Below are 16,254 nucleotides of genomic sequence, written 5' to 3'. Positions count from 1 at the left end.
GGCAGTTAACTCCTCCTGCCTGGCGGGGAATTTCAGTAGCTGCAAAACAGCTTGAAGATATTGTTCTGTGTATCCCTTGAGGGGGGACCCGGACCCTCCCCAAGGCTGCGCTATTGTTTCCTGACTGCTCCTCCCTGATCTCTACATCCCCTCCCTTCCCTAATTAGCAACTGTTTGGACCTGCCCTTTGGAACTCAGGGAAGGTCTTGGAGGCTGAATGAAGCCTATTTCCTGTAATCAAGAAATGGGGGAAACAGAAAAGCTTTTGTGCCCAGGAGCCCCACGGGGCCCTGCTCAGTTTCATGAGCTCCTATTATGTCCTGCTCTAACGCATCCTCGTGGCCTTGATATGTAACTTTCATCTTCAAAGGGAATGAACGGTATTCTTTCTAAAAGAAAATAACTGAACCTGTTGCTTCAGCTAAACCCAGAGTTAGTTGAGGTCAATCTCTTCCTTCTTAGTTGGTATCCCTAAAGGTATTTGTAAAGATCCAGGAATTTCCCCCAATAGTATCAATAATTATAGTTTGTTCAGTCGCTAATACTAGTGATCTGGAGAATATCCAAAACAATTTCTTATTGATGAAATTTATGACTAATTGAGACGAAAGGGAAAAAATAAACAAAGCAAACCATGCTCCATACAGCAACACACACCAGCTGAGTCTATAACAGCAAAGGCTTGGTTTTTACTTTTTCTTCTTCTTTTGACAAATGTCTGTCTTTGTACAGTTTAAAGTTTCTTGGATTTTGATTTTTTTAATGGGTGGGTGGAGAGGGGAGGAATCCCAACTGATGTCCATGTATGTAGCTCTCTCACCTCTGGGATCAAATCAGATATTTAAGAAAAGTCTGATAATTAGGCTTATGGATTGGTTATGCTCAGGGAATGAAGTACACGAGGCTCAAAGAGCGGCTGTGTGATCTTTGCACGTGTGTGTGTGTGTGTGTGAGGGATTTTACTTTTCTGTGGCATGGCACACATAGAAATTCATAACATGAATTGTCCAATATAACCATCATATTCTCCTAACACAACATAGCACAGAGAACTGGGAGATCTCAGAGCAGATTTGAAGCATCCCAGGGGGACCTGGTTTAGGACCCTGATTGCAGGAGGCCTGGGGGAGTAGAATAATATTAGCAACATATTAGCAATAATATTAGCAACAGGAACATAATAATATTCTATTCATAATGCCATTCAAATATAAAAGTTACAGGTATCAAAAGCCAGGGAAAGCATATATAACCCATCTCTGGGCACGGGGAAACGATTTGTCAGTGACATCTAGTTATATCCTTTACAAATTGTGTTTGGCGGCCAATACGTGAGATCTGATCAACAGTGGGTTAACGATGTGAAAATCCCAGAGACTGGCAGACTAAAGCGTGCATCCCGTCTTGAAAGTGGATTCATTAATCCAGGACCCCTCTGTTTACCTGCTCTTGTACTCTAAGCATGTTATCACATTCTTAGCGGTTGCCTCCTGATCAAAGGATGGCTGCTGTGGTGGTAGCGATCATGTCCATTTCCCAGGAAGGAAGAATGAAGTGTCAAGGGGAAAAAGTCATGTAACTCAGCATTCTCTTCTAAAGGCCCTTCCTGGGAGCCACAAAAGGGTGAAAAGAAGGGAGGAACCGAGGAAGGACCTTCACGCGGTAGCCTAACGTACTTTCCATCCTCTGACACTCCTGTTACAGATGAGCTAACCCCCTGACACACGTCCCTCGCCACCTCCTAGCTCTATAGCCTCTCGAATCATGTATTCTTCCCCTACCATCTCCCATCTGATTTGGCCAAATCTCAGTACTCAGGTGCCTCTCTCCTCCTTGAAACAATCCCCTCATCTGCCTTGGGGACCCACGCCCTCCTCATGTGCTTCCTCTCTCACTGACACCCTCTCCAGTCTCTCCTCAGGGTCCTTTCTTCTCAAATTCTACAGCTGAAGCGCCCAGCTTCTGCCCTCAGATCTCTTCTCTTCTAACCTATCTGTTTTTTTCCTCCTACATAACAGAGTATGCTTATAATTCCAAAATTTATATTGCTAGCCCTCCTTTCTGCTCTGAATTCCAGACTCATTTACCAACTGCCTACTTCCCAACTTTATTCATATGTCTAATAGGCATCCCGACTTAATATGCATGAAACATTGCTCTGGATTTCCCCTCACAGCCCCCAAATCCATTTCCATCTAAATGTTTACTATCTTAATTAATGGCATCACCATTGACCAATTCTCTCACAAAGGCATTTAATGTTTGTTTTTTTTTTTTTTTTCTTTTAACCCACAACACATCCAGTGCAGATCCTCTCGGTTCTGCCTTGAAAATATATGACAAGTCTCACCCTCTCACCCCTTTTCCCACCTGTCTCTGCATCCTGCTCTGAACAAGAGGCCACTCTTGGTCCAGGGACGCCCCGCATGCTTCTCCACGGGGCAGCTGTGCCCACTTCTAAGTCTCCGATGGATTTCCATAACCAGGAGCAGAATGACATGTCCTCAACCCCCTCCCCCTCCACAGGCCACGTGGCTTTGTTGCTGCTGCCAGACACATCACTGCCTCAAGGCAGGGTCCTTCCTCTGCATCCTCACCTGAATCACTTTATTTGGGTCCTTGGGAAATGCTTTGCTTCGCGGAGAAAAACTAGGGAGTGTCTCGCTAACCATTCCAGCTTCACCTGGCTGTGCTTTCCTCACAGCACGTGGTGCCTCTCTGTGTTCTTTCTTCCTTGTTGGTGTGTCGTCTGTACTCCAGAGAGATACACTACACAGAGCTGGGATGTCCTGTCTTCACCCGGTTCTCCAGCAGCCGGTGGGCACGTCACACGTCCCCGAGTGCAGGGGTGACCAAGGAGAACAGCCTCTGCAGCTAATCCATGAGCCTCATAGAGGACCCGGCAACTAGTCAAGTACTCTTTCTTTCATCTGGATAAAAAAAATGTTATTAGAATTAGAGACAGAAAATAACCAGACATGGGTTAGGTTGTTTGCCCATAATCTCCATTTGGCTTTTTGGATTTTGACTTAAATTTATGTTTTATTTCGAATGTGAAGCTAATTTTATCCCTCTTACCTAACTACTTTAAAAAAGTGGGAATTAAAGGCTAAGAGTTTTTTTTCTAGATTTGCAGTGTCTCTTATTTCGGTACCTGGATATTTTGAACAGAGCATCCAAACAAAAACTGGGTGGGGTCAGATGTGTACATTGAGCAGCTCATGAATAAGTGTGTTTGAGACTCGTGAGGGCTTCGGGAAGTAAAAACCAGCTCAAGGGTGAGCACGTGGGGATGTGAAGGCACCTTACGGCGTGTTATCCTGTGAAGTCCCTGCGGGGGATAAAGAGTCCAGGTGGGCTCACACAGCCCCACGGAAGACAGAACTGAGCAAACCTTGCCTGTCTCCCTGGTTTTCCAGCTCACTCTGCACGATATTACCCACGAAACACAGCCCCTGAGTCTTACAGCGACCCAGTTATTACCTCATTTTCTCAGAAGTAGTTTTCGAACCTCAGAGAGGTTAAGCATTTGCTCCAAGTCTGCAGTGCTGTGCTGGTCAACGTTTAGTGAGGGGATCTCTGGGAGAAAAATCGCCTTGTTCTTTAGCCTGTGTCAGTTACCATTGTGTAAATACTCACAACCAGGCCAATTCCCAGCTACCAGCATGGCTTCAGCCAGCTCCCAGAGTCCTAAAAACCAACAGTCAGCTTTCCTGAGCTGGAGAAGTACCCCCAACCCAGCAGCAAATGGCAGAATTTCATTCTTTTTTAGGGCTGAGTAAAGTATGCTTTATTGAGGATTTGCTTTGGAGAGGTGGTACTTTAGCAATTATTTTTTTACCTTTGAACAGAGAACTTCCATAAATGGGAAAGGTAAGGCGTTGGTTGAGGGATTTAATAATAAGCTATTTAGTGGCAGATTTGGGATTCAAACAGGAGTTTCTGAATTAAAACCTTTTTTTCTACACAGTCTTCCAAAAGGGAAATCATTATCTCTATTACATTTAGTTGCACGTCTAAGCCAGGAGACATTCGCGTTCTTTGGACCAGGTTAGACCCAAGCTCCACTTTCCCTACAGAACACCGACTGCATCCTCAGTGACAGGCCCCCTCCTTTTCTGCTGCTCCGAACCTGTTTATTTTGAGTACCTACTGTATGCCAGAAGCTGCTCTGAAGCAAAGGACAAGACGGTGAAGAAAAAACACAGAAATGTGGGAGGGAAATAAAAAATAGTGGAAGCAATCAAACAATAAAATACAGGTAAAATACTACCTAACATTTTCTCTAGAATAAAAACCCCAATAAGAATAGGGACAACTTCTGGATTTCTTACCTAGAATGGGGCTCAGTACAGGTAGATACTAACTAATAAGTGATGGGTGTAATTTTCATAAATGAAAAATAAAAATGAGATGTAAAATTTAAATGTTCTTTAGAATGCAGATAAAATAGCTTAGGGTATTTTAATATTTCTTTCAATAAAGCCTTTACATTAAAGAATTACATTTACAAAAATATATTCAATGATCTCATTTTCTATTACATTTTGCAAATAAATAATTAACATACTAGACAACAGTTGACTTTTATTGTCTTTTCTCCTTTGGAAGAATTCATATTTATGTATTTATATGCATATACACACATATATAGTCATATGTCAAAATGTCACTTACGTTACTGGAACAAGATGGCATATGTTAAAAATTCTAATCAGCTTGTCAAATATTGTTCATTAGTAAACAAGAGAAGGACATTTTTGGCGTAATAACATGATTCCTGTTTTCCAAGTCTGTGGCTTAAAAACAAGGGTCTTGGGAGGCGAGATTGAGTCTCTTGACGATGGCCTATACGTCATGGAGGCGAGAAAAGGTACAGGCGCCTGGCTCACGTTTCATAATCCACTTTGTTACCTTGCTTTGCATCCATCCAACACTTCTTGAATGATGACATGAGATGTCTGATCTCGTGTGATTGATAATTTATCTACGTTTGACTGATTGGCCAATACATCTTTTTTATTTTTTTTTTATTTTTTTATTTTTGGCTGTGTTGGGTCTTCGATTCTGTGCGAGGGCTTTCTCTAGTTGCGGCAAGTGGGGGCCACTCTTCATCGCGGTGCGCGGGCCTCTCACTGTCGCGGCCTCTCTTGTTGCGGAGCACAGGCTCCAGACGCGCAGGCTCAGTAGTTGTGGCTCATGGGCCTAGTTGCTCCGTGGCATGTGGGATCTTCCCAGACCAGGGCTCGAACCCGTGTCCCCTGCATTAGCAGGCAGATTCTCAACCACTGCACCACCAGGGAAGCCCTTGGTCAATACATCTTAACAGAAGCTGCACTTGACCCTTCCCATCATCCCCCTGTAACGTGGACCAGAGAAACCCGTTTGTCCCTTGCACTTCAGATAATGGAGCCCTCCTGCTGCCTCCTGAGTGCCAGAGAGGACCTTTAATCACAGCATTTAATCAGCTTCACACACATACATACATACGCACAGTTTCAGCTGTGAAAACACCAAAGGCTCAGAACACGCAGCCCGGGCTTCTGAGAACTGACTGAGGGAAGCAGGACCAGCGTGCAGATCAGCCAGGCCTGCTCTCATGTCCCTGGGATCTCGGGTAAGCTAGGCTGAATGGCATAGCACAAACGCAGAGTCTTCACACCCAAAACTGCATTCTAAGTTAAAAAACTCCATAGAACTGTTTCCTCTAAGTTGTTGTCAAAACTATGTATTTATTGTAATTGTTTCATACTTTTAAGATATTATCAGTTTAAAAATATTATTCTATTATTATGATCTCATACTTTTTTTAATCCTTGGATAATTTAAACTTTTAATCAAATGATGGCATAAACAGAAAATTCCATATTTAGTATGAATAAAATAATTCCTCACTTTCCAACCTCCACACGGAATATACTCACTTTGTATTTATTCATCTGGGTACTAGAGAATCCGTGATTAAAGTACTGATCATAATAGTTCTCCACTTTTTTTTTATAAGTTTATTTTATTTATTTATTTTTGGCTGCGTTGGGCCTTCCGTTGCTGCGCACGGGCTTTCTCTATTTGTGGCGAGCGGGGGCCACTCTTTGCTGCGGTGCACAGGCTTCTCATTGTGGTGGCTTCTCTTGTTGCAGAGCACGGGCTCTAGGCGTGTGGGCTCAGTAGTTATGGCTCACGGGCTCTAGAGCGCAGGCTCAGCAGTTGCGGCGCACGGGCTTAGCTGCTCCGCGGCATGTGGGATCTTCCCGGACCAGGGCCTGAACCCGTGTCCCCTGCATTGGCAGGTGGGTTCTTAACCACTGCGCCACCAGGGAAGTCCCTAACAATTTTCCACTTTTGATTCATACCTTATTTGTGACCTCCTTCTCGGGTCTGTTGTGATTAGCTGCTTGATCAATGACAGTCACATTAGGTTCGATGTAATGTATTATTCTTAACATTCGCCTCTGAACTTAGCTGTTCCATTTCAATTATTTATATGGTATACTGTTTGCACCTATCACTTTGGGTTTGTTCATTTTTCCCTTCCTTTCTGCAGGCTTCCAATTAGTGATTTTTCAAAACAAAGGGCATCAATTCCTTAGAACGCTGCAGTTCTCTGATCCCTCCTCGCAATTCTAGTTTAGAGCCTTTGTTTGGGATGAAGTGCAGACACTCACTGCCTGCTGTTCCTCTTACTTGCTCACTCTTTCTCCCACTGCATTGCTGGTGTTCTGTCCTTGAACTGATTAAAAAGATAAATGAGACTTCAGCTGCATCTATTTTTTGCCTCTGGGAGAAAAAGAACAGTAGGGTGGGCTGTAGGAGCACTGGAGTTAGGGTGGGCAGAGGTGAGATGTGCGTTAGTCTGCCTCTGCCACTAGCTGGTAGTCTGGACAAGTCACTTTCCAACCCTCGGTTGCCCACCTGCAGAAGGAAGGTTGTGTGTTGACAACTGTTTAGTTCTCTTCACGGGTCAAGATGTTAAGATCCCACAGACAGTGGCTGGGCCACTCCATTTGTCTGACTGTGTAAGGAACTCACTGGAGGGCCCACAGCGAGTGGACACAGCGCATTTAAACCCACACGCCTCCCCCCTGGGACAGGAGCCATGCCGTCTTCCACTCAAGGCGCCATATACCCTAACTTTCTTCTGGCACCTGTAGTGATTCTGAAACTACATCTGCAACTCCCCCAAACCTTTGCCAGACAAAGCAATCCTACGTTTACGAAAGTGCGCCAGGTTTAGACCACACTTTATGACTGCAGGAGTTAGTCCCACGTACAGTCAACCACTGGGTCGAACACCCCCTCCACTGAGAAGTTATAATACAGCCCTTTAACACGCCATCCAAAACTAAATTCCCTAACAACTTAATTTTAGCCCCTAGGTTCTCACTGGCCGGGTTCTTTTTAAACCATAATGACTGAATTGCAGAATCCTGATTAAATACGCAGTTCATTGCAAGTATACTGCTCGCACATTTACCTCGTAAGTAACCGCCGGTAAATGGAGTCTTTTATCCTCTTTGGATCATTTTGACTTTGACTTTGAATACACGCATATGAATTTCCCAGCCCTCCTCTTAAATCTTTAGTCAGCTGTGGAAATCTAAAAAACACCTCAGAACCCCTTCCACACGTGCTAGTGTAAGTGCCTTTACAGAGTGATGTGGGTATTAACACGCGCAAACATGGTGGACTCCAGAAATCAAAGCCTTGCCTACTTCCTACCAAATTACTCTGACATCAGATTGTAGACTAATGGTCATAACTTCTGACTCTTGCATCTTCACCGTATCAGGCAGTCAGAACCACAGACAATGGAATTAATTGGTTGTTTTTCATAGGTTTCAATGAAAAAAAAAACCCCAGCTGGTTTATATGTTATCACATTTCTACTGTCTGACTTCAGGTTTGTAGATGTGGCTGTATTTGTCATCAGGGCACTTAAAAATTTTGGCTTTTAAAAGGCCTCCAATAATTTCTGGATATATTTGTTTTTAAATAAGCCACATGGTGCAATAGGATTACTAATTGCTCAGTTATTTTAGATGATTCATAAAAGTCACCCAAACAACAATTTTCATCTTTAAATCATTTATACAAATGAGAAAAAAATTGCATGCTTTCCACATAGTGCCATTATAAAAAATATATATTGGGAAAGAGGTAACTGGCTTTGGACACTTCTAAGGGAACATTTTTAATCTAAAGGTGGACCATGAACTTTGGTCTCACAAGTTAAGGGCCTTCCCAAAGACAAGGAACCATGGAAAGTTCTTTCAGCCCAAGGCGACCTTAAATAAAGGTTTCACCAGAAAGAGGACCTCACTGCCTAAGGCAGGTGATTACAATGGTGGGTTCAAATCATGTTGAATTAATGGAGGCATATAAAATCTTGTATTTGTAATTTATCTAATGTATCTATTTTCTTTTTGTGAAGAACCCATTGCTTTAAAGATTTTTTCCTCTTTTTTTTTTTTTCAAATCCAAAGAAAGTAGGTGCCAAGAAAGCAGGTCTTCTCCTTCAAGAGCATCTGTTTTGGAAGTCACCTTGACTTAGGTTTGGAGGCATTTCAGACAGTTAGCTTTTCACATCAGAACAAAGGCTCCCTGAGAAGCCTTGACTTTGTTAGGGATAACTTCATCCATCAGCAAACAGCACCTCGGCTCCTGTCGTTCTGCTGCCACCACTGAAAGCCACAAACACTTTTACCTGTTGACCTATTTTGGTGACCTCCCAGGGTCAACAGGACCCTTTAATAAAGCTGGAAACCAGGCCAGCCCGGATGGGAAAACTCAGGAACATGCACGGACTTCTGGACTCTCACCCGTGCACACGAGAACGCGTGACCACACGCTGTACACGGGAAATAGGATCATGCGAAAATGTCTAGGGGTTCGTCTTCTCCTCGCGTTATGAGCCATTCCTTATCCCCCCAACCCCACCCTAGACATCCTTCTCCCATTGGCAAAAATTTCACATCACCTCATGTAATGATGAGCTGGATTTTTTCATAACCGCATGACAGTATCAACTAACTCCAGTTTTCCTAAGATGAGACTCTTAGTGAGACGCACTTTCCTCTCTATTTCCGGGTCTCATTCTGCCACCTACGTTGGAAACTATTATAAGATATAACATCCAAGAAGGACACGTGTAATCATTTATGCTGGTTACCCTTCTTGACATCCGTGCTATTGTTTTCCAATACTTTAGTTTTAGCTTAACCACATAATTTAGACATTTTAATTGTTTTACAGTCAGTATGTCCATATTTACTGTTTTCTTTGTGCATCATTTTTTTTTGTTTTTTGGCATCAAGGATATTTCTTCAAGATTGTTCTATTTTTTGAAGTACTTACTTTTAAGAGTAATTTTAGTGAGGATCTATTGGTAAAAATGCTCAATATTTTGGGTGTGTATGTGTGAAAAAAAGGACTGGAAAAATGCATAATATTTGAAATATAGTTTTACAGTATATTCAATATTAGTTATACTAGTAGAGCAAATATGTTTTTTAATGACTTGATAATGTTCCAGTTTTCTGCTTTTAAAAATCCAGCTGCCAGCCTGTCGTTCCACTAGAGGTGATATTTTGATATTTCTGTTTTTTGCTTCTCTCTTTTTTTGAAAATAGTTTCTTTGATATATCATAAATTCCACCCATTTTAATGCACACTCAATGAATTTTTACTTTCACGGTGGTACAGACATCACCACAATCTAATTTTAGAACATTTTCATCCCCCTATTTACAGTAACTCGGCACTCCTGCACGCGGCCCCGGGTAATTCCTAAACTGCTTGGGTCTCTCTGTATTTGCCTGTTTGGAGATTTCATATAAATAGACTCACACCAAGTGCGTTGCTTTGTTCCTAGCTTCCTTATCTAAGCCTGATGTTTTTGAATTTTATCCATGTTGTACTTCATATACTTCATGTTCTTTTATTGCCAAATATTTCCCTTGTATGTCTTTGCGCATTTTGTTTATCCATCTAACCAGTTAGTAGACATTTGGGCGGTTTCCATTTTTGTTTATTATGAATAATGCTGCTGTGAACGCTTGTGTACCAGTTTTTGTATGGACATAAATTTTTATTTCTCTTGGCTATATACCTAATAGTCAAATTTCTGGGTCAGAGGATTACTCTATGTTTTAAAAAGAGACCAAACTGTCCTCCCAAGTGAGTGCATCCTTTTACATTAATCCGTGAGCAATGGATTAGGTCTCAATGTCTCTGCATGTTTGGCCAACACTGGTCATTTTCTCTTTTTATATTATTGCCATTCTGGTGGGTGACAAATGGTATCTCATTTTGGTTTTATTTGCATTTCCCTAATGAGTAATGATGTTGAGAGTTTTTTCATGTGCTGATTGGCCATTTTTATATATTCTTTAGAGAAATGTCTATTCAACTCCTTTGCCCATTTTAAATTGAGTTATTTGTCTTTTTATCTGATTACAAGTTTTTAAAAGAATTCTGAGCACAAGTCCATTATCAGATACATGATTCTGAAATATTTTCTCCTGGTCTTTGTGCTGCTTTTTCACTTTTTTGATGGCGTCCTTTGAAGCACAAAATTTTTAGTTTCAAGTCCAATTTGTCCATTTAAAATTTTATGGCTTGTGCTATCAGTGTCATATCCAAGAAATGATTGCCTAAACCAAGGTCGTGAAGACGTACTCACCTGTCTTTTTTCCCCAAGAGTTTGATACTTCTGGATCTTACATTTAGGTCTGTGATCCACTTTGAGTTAATTTTTGTGCATGGTGTGAGGTAGAGGTTCAGATACATTTTGGATCTAGATGCCCAATTGTCACAGCAACATTGTACCCTGAGCTTTTTGATACTGACCACAATTATACACGCGCACACACACGTATTTACTTGGATGGTAAATGTTAAGTCTCAGTCTACATACATGGGTATAAGAAATACTTCATTTAAAAAAATGTTAATGTTTTTCTTTAAGTCAATTTGACTTCACTGGAGAACCCCTTGAGGAACTGGTCATTGTCAATACCGGTTGGCCTGCCGTGTGCACGGCTGAGCCCACACGGTGCTCTGGTCACTGTGGCTCTGCTCTTTCCAGGATGGGGCAGACATGCCCGCTGAGCCATTCAAAGCCGGATCTACTCCTCCTATGCACTGGCTAGAAAGGCAGCCCCCGACCAGGGCAGACACAGTGGTCCTGGAACTGAGAGCCCAGGCTAAGGCTTCCTGAATCCACAGCCTCAGAGACAGCAGCTCTCCTGGTGGCCCAGTTCTGGGGTGTGGGTTTGGGAGATGGTCCTGAAAGCTCAGCCCAAGGATAGCTCTTCATGCCCCCAACCCAGATTCTCTCAGCCTCCTATATGGTTGGTACATACCAGCACCTGTGTGGCCTTTGTTGTCTGTGAAAGAACCAACATATGTGACAAGAATATTTGGCAGGATTGTGATTCCCCGTGGCGAGGAGAGTGATCCCGGGGACTTCCTGTAACTGTGATCGTCTGAACTCCATGCGAGCCCTCGGACACTGCCAGGCACCAGCGCACAGAGCACACGGTCCGCCTTCCCACCTGCCTGCCCTTTGCCTCAGTGATACTCGCGGGTCCTTTCTTGATCTCTTCCTGCTGAGGGGCAATTGATTTAAGTTTTTAATTGTTTAAGCTTCAGGAAGATGAAAATCAAAAAAGAAATGAGTTAATGCTGTTAAGTCCCATAACATAACTATGCTCTTAATTAAAAAAAAAATTTTATTGGAGTATAGTTGCTTTACAACGTTGTGTTCGTTTCTGCTGTACAGCAAAGTGAATCAGCTGTACGTATACATATATCCCCTCTTTTTTGGATTTCCTTCTCATTTAGGTCACCACAGAGCACTGAGTAGAGTTCCCTGTACCATACAGTAGGTTCTCATTAGTTATCTATTTTATACATAGTTATATGTTCGAAGCGTGTGTGTGTGGGTGAGTCTGAGAATCCTTCATGGCAATGAAGTGACGTGGGATAAAGGGGGTTTAGTCTGGCCAGGACAGACTGAACCCCAGGAAGACAGTGAGCAAGTTTACTTCATGGAACGGTTGACACGCGGTGCCTAAGAATATGTGTGAAACGGGAGGCTATCTATGCAAGGTGAATGTGTGTTTTCTCTTTTGCATTACGGTTTCACAAGTCTTTGTCCCAAGGTGATGTAGATATTCATCTACACTTTTTTGGGGAAGAAGTATGTGTATGTGTGTGCGGGGAGGTATATGGAACGTGTCGATTTACTTGGGGTCATTTTTCTTTAGAATATGATAAAAGATCTTTTTTCTCCTCAAAACAATGACTCCAGAAGTAGTTTTGAATATTCGTTCTGTTGTGTGATGAGTTTGTGTAGGAAAACTTCCCGCCACAATAAATAAGGTGAACACACTTTAATAGTGTCATCTTCAGGGTTGTGTTACTGTGAAGTCAACAAAAATAAACACTTTTCAGTCTGCACTAACACAAAATGCACAAAAGTTAAGAAGAGTGAAATTTACATATAATGGGCCATAGTACAAACTAGGGAAGTCCTGAAAGGTCAGGAACTCATTATTTCGTATTCTATATGCATCCCTAACCACCTCCCATTAAAAACAAACAAATCCGGAAAATGAGAGAACTTAATTTTCCCACCATTTGAGAACTGTCACTGGCTAGGGGCCAGGCACAAATATCCAGCTGTGTTGCACTGGATTTTAATAATAACTTGGGGGCAAAGTGTCTTGGAGGTTTACTGTACTACATCCTTATACATACTGAGGTACTTTTAAGATTTTTGGCTCTTTTAAAATAGCCTGTTAACTATTTTACCAATAGTATAATTTTAAAAATTATTGGACCTTTAACTCTATTTTAATATCTGCTAGTGTGACTTGCATTATTCATAGGTTGGAATATATTCTTAGGGGTTCTCAGAGGAGATGTAGGGAGAAAGATGATATGGGAGAGGCAGGATTTCCAGCTGCCTGGAAGGTTAAAGAGAATAAACAGTCGTGTGCTTTCACTTTGGTACAAACCTCGAATCTCTGCATTGGGAGAGGAATGGGAGAATGAACACCCCTAATTACCTGTACGTTGGAAAACTTGCTTTCTTCATCCAGCAGAGCAGTTTGGCATATTTTTTAAATGTAGTTTTTTTGAGCTCTGCAGTTCATGGAAATTCTACCCACATCCTGCAAACAGATTGGCTTGTGGTATTCGAAGCTGATGCAAAATTACATCACTTTCTTTGTTTTCATTGGTAGTTTAGCATGAAGTTAGTTTTGACTACATATAGGACAGTTAGAATCCACTTTAAACTGGAAAAGGATTCTTGTTTGGTGCCAAAACACACATTGGACATCCATTAATAAATTATTTGCTTTCAAATGAGTTATACAAAACGAAAATGACTTCATATTTTAAAGTGAAATGCATTTATAACAGCTTTTTATAAAAACATTTTCCCTTGATTTGTTACCCTCTAACCTGGGCTTAAGAATGTTCTTATTTATTTTGTTGAAAACACGGGGAAGAAAATCTCCATTGGTACTGAAACGAGATGTGTAATAAAACAGAGCAGGTATAAGTTTTGACACGTTCAATGCAGACATATTTCTCTCTGCCTGTGTCTCAACTTTAATCAGGATCCTTTGTTGAACAATGAAAGATGGGTCAAGCCCACTATTTTGTAAGCATGTGCACATCCAGAGCTTTCATAATATTAGTTAAAATCAATGTGCTGCTTTTTTAATTATTGCTCATGGTACAAAGCAGGGAAGGCTCATTTAGGAATGGATCGATATTGGAAAGGGATTGGTAGATGGCAGAGCAGTACATCAGGCTGCTTGATGTAAAAATCATTGGGTCTGTGCTGTGGTGGTTTAGGGTTATCAGGTCTGGTTAGCCCCCAGCTGGCTGTGGGGCAAGGTAATAGGTGAACCTTCCACGAACCAGCACTCCTGCCGGTTCTCCAGAAGGACATGCTACCTGGCACACGGCATCACACACGTCTTTAAAAAAGAGACAATTAAGACAGCGCAGCTCTGCCTGGTGTGTATTGATCATGTGTAGAAAAGTTTGGACAGTAGTCGGGGAGTCATTTTCTTTATTCTTCTTTGGGTGGCTATTTTTTTTTAAAGCTCCTGGATTTTGATGAACAGATAGATGATGACCTGTGCTGAGTGCAACACACATGTGCAAATAGGCAGCTAGTTGTCCAGGAGAAATGTGTGTGTAAGGAGGAGGAAAATGAGAAGAAGGAGAGGGGAGAAATTTCAACCACTGCAGCCAGACCACATGGGCACCACCCAGAACATCTGATTCTTGCTTTTCTCTCACATATTCATATGGAAAGCATGATGACAGAAGCAAAACACTCCACAAACTTACACGCTATCACAACTGCAATGCTACACTGCAGCTTTTTCTAACTCTGCCCCTCTTAACAAACATACTTTTTTGGATGGAGACTGTACAATGGAGTCATTGGTACGGCTGAGTTGTTTCAGATAAGTGGATTATGCCACATTTATACCTGTTTTGATTATTATTGTCTGAAATCTGTGGCATATGCTTTAGGGAATAATGTTATGGAGAGGTTAGACTGTGCCTTGGGAGGACGCTGTGTAGCTTTGTGGCAGAGGATGAAGGAGGCATAGAGGCCGCCAGGCTCAGGAGGGAGGCTCAGGGGTTGATGACCGGCTGCATTCCAGCTGGCAGCCGCTGGGGAGGCGGCCGGCGGCCCTGTCTCGGGGCTGCTCACCTGTGCGGGCCTGGTCCCCGCCTGGTCCTCCGCCTCCGCCTCGCTCACCATCGACAGGATTGATTTCTGGTCACCACTGACCCAGGCTTGATTGGCAAACCTCCTATTTTTTTTCACGTTTTAATGATTGTGTGCTGTTTATTTTAATTTCTGTTTCTTTGACTAATCATTTGGCTGATCAAATAGCTTGATGTTGACTCCTGGCCAACATTAAAAGTAAGTTTTAAAAAATTAAAAGGATGAGGTCAGGTATTTCAGCAAAATAGAAAAATCATAACCCCCTGAAAGAAGATTTTACACACACACACACACACACACACACACACACACACACACAGAGTATTTGGAACGTCTAGGGAAAACATCCACACGTTATATTCACAACTTTACATTAAACAGTGAAATACAAAGAATACTTAGGTCAGCTTTGGTAAAATTTGTAAATGAATATCAGCAAATGAAAGTAAACACAGGGATAAAAATGTAACATTGTTCCTAGTTTAAGGGATCCTAATATGTAATATAAAATATAAAAGTTAAAAATATATATTAATTAAGAACTGGTTAATCACTTTAGACAAGGATTCTTTGTCTTTCAAAATACTCATCACAAAATGCATTTAAATGTTGATCTCTTCAAATGCACATGACTAATTCATGTTAAATGGGAGTTCTCAGTCTCTGTCTCTGTCTCCCTGTCTCTCTAACTCTCTGTCTTTCTTTGTCCCAGCCGTCCATATTTAACATATATATATATATTTTTTAATAGACTATATATATGTTAGTTTAGATGCCTGGTTGTCTCTTTTCTTGCACGTATGCAGTCTGTCTCTTCCTTTCAATTTACCTAAGAACTTACTTCAGGAAATGAGTAACTACCTGAGGTGAAATGGGTTGGTACCACTGGCTACACAGTGATAAAATTTTGACTTACCTTTTTATGAGAAATACTTTCACAAGGTGTAATACCACGCGTTACATTAGGTTCTGTTCCAGGCAAAGGGAGAATATGAAAGAGTCACTAAATCTTTATAAAAACTTGATGGGAAAGCATCTTCATTTAGTTGAGTTTACATGGTGGAAAATAAAAAGAAAGACATAGATGGTAGAAGATATCACATTCATGATAAGTTTGGAAGTACAAAACCAGGCACAATAAAAGAGGCATAACTTTGAAAATCAAATGGAATTACAAAAGCAACAAGTTTGAAACTGTTGAAGGAAGTTAAATAAGGTGATTTATACATGGGGTTCTTGCAAAATTAATTATTTGTCATGCAACATTTACAAGTGCCAACCACCAATGAAGGACTGTAACAGCGTGGTCATACGAAAATAGTGGCTTACAAAATAGTGAAATTGCCACCATACAAAAGATAATTCCCTGCTTACACTTCCAACAATCTTCTGAACTAAGCATAAAAATATTCTCAGTACAAACCCCTAGAAATATTAGATAAACTGCTAAATAAAATTACTTTAATTGCAATGCTGATCTTACAAAA

This window comes from Balaenoptera physalus, assembly GCF_965194825.1.
Source record: "Balaenoptera physalus genome assembly, chromosome: 12".
In the NCBI taxonomy this organism is placed as follows: domain Eukaryota; kingdom Metazoa; phylum Chordata; class Mammalia; order Artiodactyla; family Balaenopteridae; genus Balaenoptera; species Balaenoptera physalus.
This window is presented reverse-complemented; position numbering follows the sequence as displayed.